Here is a 9,878-nt window from a genome sequence, read left to right as displayed (position 1 = left end):
CCCACACGGCCTAACCCCTTTTGAGATCATGTATGGGGCCCCACCTCCTGTTGTAGATTTTCTTCACCCTGATATCTCATCTTTTACTACCAGCCCCACTTTGGAAGCACATCTCCAGGCCCTCCAGCTGGTGCAGAAGGAAATCTGGAAGCCTCTGGCTAGAGCCTATCAGGAGCAGCTGGACAGGCCAGTGGTCCCCCACCCCTTCCAGATTGGAGATTCCGTCTGGGTCCGGCGCCACCAGACCAAGAACCTAGAGCCACGATGGAATGGGCCCTACACTGTCTTGCTGACCACCCCCACTGCACTCAAGGTCGACGGGATTGCTGCATGGATCCACGCCTCTCATGTGAAGGCTGCCAGGGAACCCGACCCAGCGGGATCCAGAAAATCAACATGGACAGTGCGCCGCACACGAAACCCCTTAAAAATAAGGTTGGCCCGCGGCTCCTCTTCCTTCCCCTCCTCTTAATCTCTGCCTACCCCCAGGGGACTAGAGCGGCAGAGAGCCCGCACCTAGTTAAGAGGCTTACTTGGCAGATATTAAACCAGGAGGGCACCCTTGTTTGGAATATTACCCAAGACCATGTCCTATGGACCTGGTGGCCCGCGCTTACGCCCGACTTTTGCCACCTGGCGCTGGGCTCGGGGGATTGGGGAATCGAGGACGTAAACCTGAGGGACCTAAACGCATCCACCCACTCCGGCACAGTCCAAACCACGGGATGTCGCACCCCTCTGTCCAGGTGCAGGTGGGCACAACATGATTTTTATGTGTGTCCGGGGGATGGGAGAGACCGGGCCACTGCCAGGAGGTGCGGGGGAGGGGGGGGACTTCTTCTGCGCAAGCTGGGGCTGTGAGACCACCGGTTCTGCATGGTGGAAACCCAGCTCCAGCTGGGACCTGATCAAACTTGAGAGGAACTTCACCAGAGCCGCAGGCGGTTGGTTCTGTGAACCCAAGTCCGGCCTCCGCCCAAACTCAGGGCAGGACACGTTTACCCCTGGACTCTCACTCCCCTTGAAGATAACCTTCACCGCCCCAGGTAAGGCCTACGTAGGCTGGCAGCAGGGTCGAACATGGGGGCTCAGGCTATATGAGGATAACTACGATCGAGGGTTACGGTTCACCATCAAACTCAAGGTAGACGCCGTCCGCTCCAACTCTGTGGGGCCCAGCTCGGTCCTTGCGGATCAAAAACCTCCATCCAGATTTATACCCACTCCCCAGACGCCCACTGGGATCCTGACTGGTTCCATGGCGCCACGGCCCAGGACAGGAGACCGGCTATTGAATCTTATAGAGGGCGCTTACTCAGCCCTCAATGTTACCAACCCAAATCGGGCTCAAGAGTGCTGGTTATGCCTAGTCTCCACACCTCCCTATTATGAGGGGGTGGCCGTGGTCGGAAGCTTCACCAATTCTTCTTCACCCCCGTCAGAATGTGCCTCGACACCTCAGCATAAGCTCACAATCTCTGAGGTGTCAGGACAAGGACTATGTCTGGGGACAGTACCCCACACCCACCAACACCTGTGTAATCGCACCCAGGCACTTGTTCCAGGACCCCACTATCTTGCGGCTCCCAACGGGACTTACTGGGCCTGTAGCACTGGACTTACACCATGCATCTCCCCCTCAATACTAGCCAACACGGCCGATTATTGTGTGCTCATAGAACTGTACCCCAAGATAGTCTACCATACACCTGAAGATATCTATGCCCGGTATGAAACAGGGGTCCCCCGCATAAAAAGAGAGCCAGTCTCGCTAACCCTGGCCCTGATACTAGGTGGATTAACTATGGGAGGAGTCGCCACCGGAATAGGCACAGGTACCACTGCCCTCATGGAAACCAACCAGTTCAGACACCTCCAGGCTGCCATGCATACCGATATCCAGGCACTGGAGGAATCAGTGAGTGCCTTGGAAAAGTCACTCACCTCCCTGTCTGAGGTAGTTCTGCAGAACCGGAGGGGATTAGACCTCCTCTTCCTGCAGGGGGGGGGGGTTATGTGCCGCCCTTAAAGAAGAATGTTGCTTCTATGCGGATCATACTGGGGTAGTGAGAGATAGCATGGCCAAATTAAGAAAGAGATTAGAACAAAGACAAAAACTCTTTGAAGAACAGCAGGGATGGTTTGAAGGATGGTTCGGAAGGTCCCCCTGGCTCACCACCCTCATCTCCACCCTTATGGGACCCCTTCTGATTTTATTGCTCCTTCTGACGCTCGGGCCCTGTATCCTAAACAGACTTGTCCAATTTATCAGGGAACGCGTTTCTATTGTTCAGACCTTGGTATTGACCCAACAATACCAACGACTCAACCAGGTGGAAATGGAGCCACTTCCCTATTCTTCCCTATGAATGGAGGATTCCATTCCCTGAGATAAGAAAATGGGAGAATGAAAGACCCCAGCATACTTGCTTAGCCTAACACCATTTTGAGCAAGGCCTGAAAAGTACGGGGAAGTTCAGTTAGAGGACATGGGCACAGGAACAAACAGGGTATCTACGGTCGGCCACCTGGCCCCAGAACAGGGAACTAAAGGTCAGAAAAACAACTTGGAACCAAGTCAGCAGGCGTGTCGAGCTCGGGGAAAAACCACGAACTGTCCTGAGTTTGAACCTGGCCTCATATGAATCGTCCAATCAGAACCCTGTAAACCATGCTTCTCGCTTCTGTACCCGTGCTTCTGCTGCCTGGCCCTATAAAAACCCTCCACTCCAGCCCGTCGGCGCGCCAGTCTCTTGAGCCTCTTGAGTGACTGTGTCGCCCCGGGTACCCGTGTTCCCGAATAAAGCCTCTTGCTGTTTGCATCTGACTTGTGGTCTCGGTGTGATCTCTGGGCGAGGGTCTCTCCAGAGGGAAGACTACCTTCGTGGGTCTTTCAATACAAAGACATATTACATTCTTTTATGTTGTATTTGTTTAATTCTGTGAAGCTGTGATACTTTGCCTGTCTAAAATACCTGATTGATTTAATGAAGAGCTGAATGGCCAATAGTGAGGCAGGAGAGAGAAATAGGCAGGGCTGGCAGGCAGAGAGAACAAATAGAAGGAGAAGAACATTAGAGGAATGAGCAAGAGAGATCAAGGATTGAGAAAAGAAGGGGCCAGCCACACAGCCACACAGCCACACAGCCACACAGCCACACAGCCACACAGTCAGCCATGGAGTATGAGTGAAAGTAAGATTACAGAAGTTAGGAAAGAAAAAAGCCCAGAGGCAAAAAGTAAACAGGATAATTTAAGTTAAGGAAAACTGGCTAGAAACAAGCCAAGCTAAAGCCTGCTATTTACAAGTAAGAATAAACTTCCGAATGTGTGATTTATTTGGGAGCTGGGTGGTGGGCCCCCCAAAAAAGAGTCAAGAGTAAAAAGAAAAAAACTACACTTCTATCATATTGATAACTATTTACAAACACTTGCTAACTACTTTTTCTATATGGAGGATTTCAGGCAGTGATCATGTTGATACATCTAAAACTTTTATCTATTTTTGTTAGCTTAAAAAAATTCATGTAAACTTTCAGAGAATCACGACTTGGACTCTTCTATCACAGGTCAAAGGGACTCTGGGATCCCTTGTGTGATAAGCACTCCTATCAGTCAACCGTTTAAACTTTCTGCCTACTGCCTATCCCTGAGGTGAGCTCTTTCCTTCTCCTGGTCTCGAGGCCCCTTTCCATCCTCCAACTCCAGGATCATGCAACAAACCTGTAAGTTTTAAATACATCCCCATGATAAAGATTTCCCCTAAGCACCTTAACCTGTCCTAGTCTATATCTGCCTCAGCAGACCGGCACTCAGTTGACAGACACCATCCAGGAATCAGCTGTGACCTGCAAACTGCTCCAACATGGCCAGCACTTGTTTATAACAGACCCAGGTGGTCCTCCAGAACCAGTGAGCCCTGAACTTGCTGGAAGCCTGTGTAAACCAGTCCAGTCAATGTGATTGCTCCCAGTCTCTTCAGGCTGGGTGAATGAACCAGATGCTACTGAGTGTCGCCTGCAATTGCCCAAATACCCTCCCCTTCCTGGCCTTTGGCCTGCATTTCTGCCTTCTGAGCCCCACCGATTACCCTCCTCCCAGTGCTGAAGCAGTCAGAGATTATTGTCATCCTTTATCATCAACAAAAGGCTGGATTATCAGGTCCAAAGGAAATTCCAGTTTTCCACACCCCAAAAGGCAGTCCAAATTTTCAAAAATTAAGCTCAAGCTGGACTATTGGAGGATTTCTAGCTAGATAAAAGCCAGCACTCCTCAGGAACTTGTGAAGCATGTTCTGGTGTGCCAAAAGGAGTCATTTCCTTTATTTCTGGCTAAAGGGGCATATGGCTTCCCATCAGCATATACCTGTGTTGCCTATCAGCATATCTAGGTCCATGCAAGTCTCCAGGGTCACTGGGTCCCTACTCACAAGTACTTGTTATACATTTCAAAGGCTCCTGGTCTTCAACCCCACCCCCACTCATCCTTCTTATAACCCAGCTATTCTCACTATTCTGGGCTGCTGCTTTTCTCACTGTACACTCTATTCTAGACCCCATTATTTATTCTCTCCTCTCTCACAGACAGCGCTGCCCATGTCCAGTCTGCTGGCCACAGTCAGTCTACTTCTTTCTCTCTGCTCTGGACTCTTCCAGATGCCTCTGGATGTTCTTTCTCTCCGTCTACAATGAAAACTTTCCCCTCAACTGTACAATGGAGCGGTCGTGTCGGCAGTTTCCTTACTGCATCCCCTCATATACAGATGAGGCTGAAACTCTCACATACAATTCCAAGAACTGCAAGCAGAAGATGTACGCAGCAAGGTGGGAAAAGAGACAGGAGAGTTGGATAGAGATGATCATTGGTCGGCCATGACTAGGTTCCTACTGTGTACCAGCTTCTGTTCCAGGCAGTCGGATTATAGCAGTGAATAAAACAGACAAAAGCTGCTCGGCAGAGCTCCACCCCAAGGCCATTCCCTTTGTGTATTGCAGGTACCCACAGGGTGGGACTCCTCTTGGGATGGCCCTATTTTCTAAGTTGTGGCAAAATATTATGATTACAGCCAGGTGTGCGAGGCATCCCATAAGTGGCTTCTCAAACAGGCCCTCACCCAGGAGAGAGAAGTACACACTTCAACACATCCCAAAATAAATCCACTCCATTCCCCGTTCAACAGATGTAGAAAGGTTTCCTGGGGACTGGGAGGGTCAGGGAGGGAAAAGAAAGAAGGAATAAACAATACGGCTTGCACTTTGAAACGATGCAACTTCCCTCCACTCAGTGCCTCTGCCACCCCCACAAAGCTCCCAGCCACTTCTCTCTTCTCTCTCCTAAAATTCTTTCTCACCTACACAGTTCACCTCTTGTCTTCATCTCATAGAGTTACCTGGCAGAAACGGCCTTTCATGTCTCAGACATGCCCTGAATTGGCTTACGTTGCCATTCAAGTGCAGGTCAAATCTGGTGGGTCTCTTGAATTCACCAGAGGACCACTGTTCCCACATGGTGGGAGTTATCATTACTTGGATAAGAATCTTGGTCTTTGTCCCAAAGGCCACATGGGACAGTTTCAGCAGAAGTGTGACAATTAGGCAGATTCTCTGTCTCACCTGAGATGTTGCCTCAGCGGCCAGGGAGAATCTAAACATGGCTGTGTGTCCTCCCAGCATCAATGAGAGCTGCATCCTGGGTCTAGCTGCAGAGGAAACCATGAGGTGAACTCAGGGGAGAGGGAAAAGCACCAAAGAATCTACAGACATCCCCAAGCATCTCAAACCTTCCAGGTTGCAGGTGTCTTCATGATGGAAGTAGAGCTGGGGCCTCCTTGGAGAAAGGGTATCTGGGTACTACAACCAGTTGTTGGCTTCTGTCCAAGAGGTCCATGGTCATAACCTAGTGAAATGTCTACTGTCGGGTTCAAAGAGAATCCTCAATCTCCCCAAAAAGAACAAACCCACTCTCTGGGTCCAGCATGATAGTCTAGGCTCAGCTCAAGCTGGACTATAGAAGAATTACTGGCAGATAGAGCAAAGTCTCTAGTCAGCATTCCTCAGGAACCTGTGAATGGGTTTCTGCTAGCCACAAAGAGCCTGTTCCCTTGGCGTATACCTGTGGTTACATATCAAAGCCCAAAGCTAACCTCCAGGCTCCACGTCACACGTTATGAATATCAAAACCCTCATGCTAACCTCCTGGTCCTTCTTACCTGCCCAGCTCTTCCCCGACTGTGCTGGCTCCCAGGCTGTTCCAGGTTACAGCCCACTCCCCTCCACAGTGGCTCTGTTCTCTTATAAAGGCAAAGTCCCCCCCCTCCCCTGCTTCTCGCTGATAGTCTCCCCCTGCTATTTTCTCTGCTCCTGAGAGGTAGCCTTGGTAATCACTGTTCTACTGCTCTGGGCTCCTCCAGATGCCTCGGGCTGTTCTCTCTCTCATATCTCCATAAAAACTTTCTCCCCAACCATGGCGTGGTCATTCAGTAGTTCCTTCTCTGGGCCCTGCTCACACCTATAAAGTTCAACTACCCTTGGTCCCCTCTCTTTATGTCCTCTCAGGCTGATGACTGCAGCCAGGGCTCATACTATGACCTGGAATTGGGATGCCCTGCTTCCTGCCTCCTGGAGCTGTGGCTAGGACCATGAGTCCACTGTACTGGCTGGTAATAATGACATTTTTTTTGTATGACTACCGTTTTTGAGACAACAATACTTCAATTCTTCAGATGTCATTTTTAAAGCCACCGACACATGGTGAAACTGAGGCTGAGCTCATCTTTCAAATATTTGAGAATTTCTCCTTTAAAAGTCATGTGATTAATAAAAATAAAATTTTAAAAGTGGGGGTGGGCCGGGCAGTGGTGGCATAAGCCTTTAATCCCAGCACTCGGGAGGCAGAGCAAGGCAGATGTCCATTAGTTCAAGGCCAGTCTGGTCTACAGAGCAAGATCCAGGACAGGCACCAAAACTACACAGAGAAACCCTGCCAAAAAAAAAAGGGGGGGGGGGTGGAGCAATAACTCAACAGTTAAGATCATGGCTGCTTTTCCAGATAACTTGGGTTCACTTCCCAGCACCCACATGGCAGCTCACAACTGTCCTTTGTTTCACAGGACCTGATGCCCTGTTCTGGCCTTTGTGGACACCAGGTATCTTGTGATACACAAACACACAGGCAGGCAAAACACCCAAACACATAAAATACAAAACAAAGATAAAAAGCCATGTGATGGCGAATGGGTCACTTCATTGATCTTTCTGCACCAATAACCTTGGCTGAACTGAGTCGCATGCAGTCTTCCTCTGAAGTGCACCTCTGCTTTCTCCCCCAGCCTCTCACTTACCTTCAGGGTCTTTCTGATGCCATTCTCTGGGCCAGGAAAACAGATGTGTTCTAAGTATTTAGGAACCCTGGGGAGTGTGAGTCTGAGGGTCTAGGAACCCCGGGGAGTGGGAGTCTGAGGGTCTAGGAACCCCGGGGAGTGGGAGGTCCTGTGACTATGCAGGATCTCAGCAGCCCTGCCCACACTAGCTTCTGGGGATTCAGCTTTGTGTCCTAGCCACCCTGAGTGAACACCCCAAAAGGAAAGTCTGATCCCACTTCTCATCTGCTCGAAAACACCACTAGGGCCAGGACTGTGGTAGAAGTCTATAATCTCTGCTTCTTGAGAAGTTAAAGGTTGACAAGTTAAAAGGCCTGCCAGCTTAACTCTAGAGAGCCTCTCTGGAAGTCAGAACCATTTAAAGGGTGGAGGATGCAACTTGGCCAGTGTTCAGTACACAGCCAGCATTCTCCAGCACTAAAAAGCAAGCTAAAAACCACTGGTTTTTTTCCAACTCTACAATTCACTGGTGGGCAGTAGTAAACATAAAACAGCAAATATTTGGGGGGTGGGGGTGAAAGCACAGGGTCTTTGTGATAGTGATGGGAGTCAGTAAGAACTGATAACACAGACTGGAGGAAGACATTGAACTCAATGAGCCAAGTCCCAAGAGAGCAGCTTAGTGGGCGACATAAGGAAATCACATAGAGCAGAAACCAGGAGCTCAACTGCAGTTGGGACTCTCTAGCTTCCATCTCTTTTATCTATGGGGGTTATCCTCACGTTCACCATTCACATCCACCTTTACCGGGGTTATCCTCAGTTCACCATTCACATCCACCTTTACCGGGGTTATCCTCACGTTCACCATTCACATCCACCTTTACAGGGGTTATCCTCACGTTCACCATTCATATCCACCTTTACAGGGGTTATCCTCACGTTCACCATTCACATCCACCTTTACAGGGGTTATCCTCATGTTCACATTCGCATCCACCTTTACAGGGGTTATCCTCACGTTCACCATTCATATCCACCTTTACAGGGGTTATCCTCACGTTCACCATTCACATCCACCTTTACAGGGGTTATCCTCACGTTCACCATTCACATCCACCTTTACAGGGGGTTATCCTCATATTCACCATTTGCATCCACCTTTACAAGGGTGGGGGTTATCCTCATGTTCACCATTCGCATCCACCTTTACGGGGGGGGGGGGTTATCCTCATGTTCACCATTCGCATCCACCTTTACGGGGGTTATCCTCACGTTCACCATTCGCATCCACCTTTACAAGGGTGGGGGTTATCCTCACGTTCACTGTTCACATTGGCCTTTACCCAGGGCAGCACAGCTGCAGCAGTTAGAGCAAATGACCCAAAGAGGAAAGGTGAGCTTTCTTTGAGTTGAAGAATTAGCAAAAAGAGACAAAGCGATAGTAGCCAGCCACCAACAGAAATCAGGGTTAATGAAGGTCCCATGGGCAGAACAGAGTCCCAATATTAAGGTGACATAACAGTTCTAGTTAACTAGTGGCTTATCTAGGTTAGCTATTCTCTCATGTCATAGCCCAGGTCTAAGCAGGGCAGGACTAGTGAGGTGAGTCCATCTTTTTTTTTTTTGACCCAGGCTCCTTCCATATCTTTGCTCTGACTGCAAGGGTGTTATCTGACCTTCATAGCCTAACAATACTCACTAACACCTGCCAGCAGTAGGAGGGAAGTGGTGAGCTATGATGGCTAATTTTGTCAACTTGATTGGATCAGTGGAGACTGGATCAGTGGGTGCCCAGGAGATTAGTGAAGTGCACCTCTGTCTGTGTCTGTGAAGGTCTCCAGAGACAATTCCTCCATGAGGGTTCTGACCTAATGAATAGGTAACTCTATTGATGTATTCATAATAGGTGACATTATTAGGGGGTGGTAAAAGCAGGAGGATTGTGCTAGTTGGAAAAAGATGGTCCCTGGTTTCCTTGGTTGTCATACCCTATTCTAGTCTTTCTCTGTCTGCTGTGAGGTGATCTGCCCTTGACTGCCACGTCTTCCTGCTCCTTGATGATTTGCCTCCAAACATGGAGGCAACGCCTAAAACCATGAGCCAGATTCTCCCCTAAGATGTCCCTAAGGTAACAAAAATAACCTGATCTATGAGTAAAGGAAGCACTTCTTTACCTTAAGGGCACAACTCTGAAATTACACACTTTAATTCAACCTACATCCCATAGGCTAGGAAATACTTCCAGAGCCACACAGAGCTGCAAGGAATGCTGGGAATTATAATCTTTATCTGAACATCCATTGCCACACTAAAAATCATGGGTCTTAGTACTATGATAAAAGAGGCTATTGTTCATTTGTGGTTACTGGCCTCTCTGCCACAGCCCAAATACAAATTAGCCCAGGAAACAGAAACAGGAATACTGCTTGGGACCCAGAACATATTCCATCTCTGTTACTCTGATCTTCTTTTATGGCCTGATTCATTATTTTCTGTCTTCCAAGATTTCTTGGCCTCTTTGTTCCCAAGGAAGGTAGAAGATGCCCACCTCACCATT

This window comes from Peromyscus maniculatus, chromosome 1 (assembly GCF_049852395.1).
Source record: "Peromyscus maniculatus bairdii isolate BWxNUB_F1_BW_parent chromosome 1, HU_Pman_BW_mat_3.1, whole genome shotgun sequence".
In the NCBI taxonomy this organism is placed as follows: Eukaryota; Metazoa; Chordata; class Mammalia; order Rodentia; family Cricetidae; genus Peromyscus; species Peromyscus maniculatus.
The sequence above is the reverse complement of the archived record's forward strand: the minus strand, read 5'-3'. Positions refer to the sequence as shown.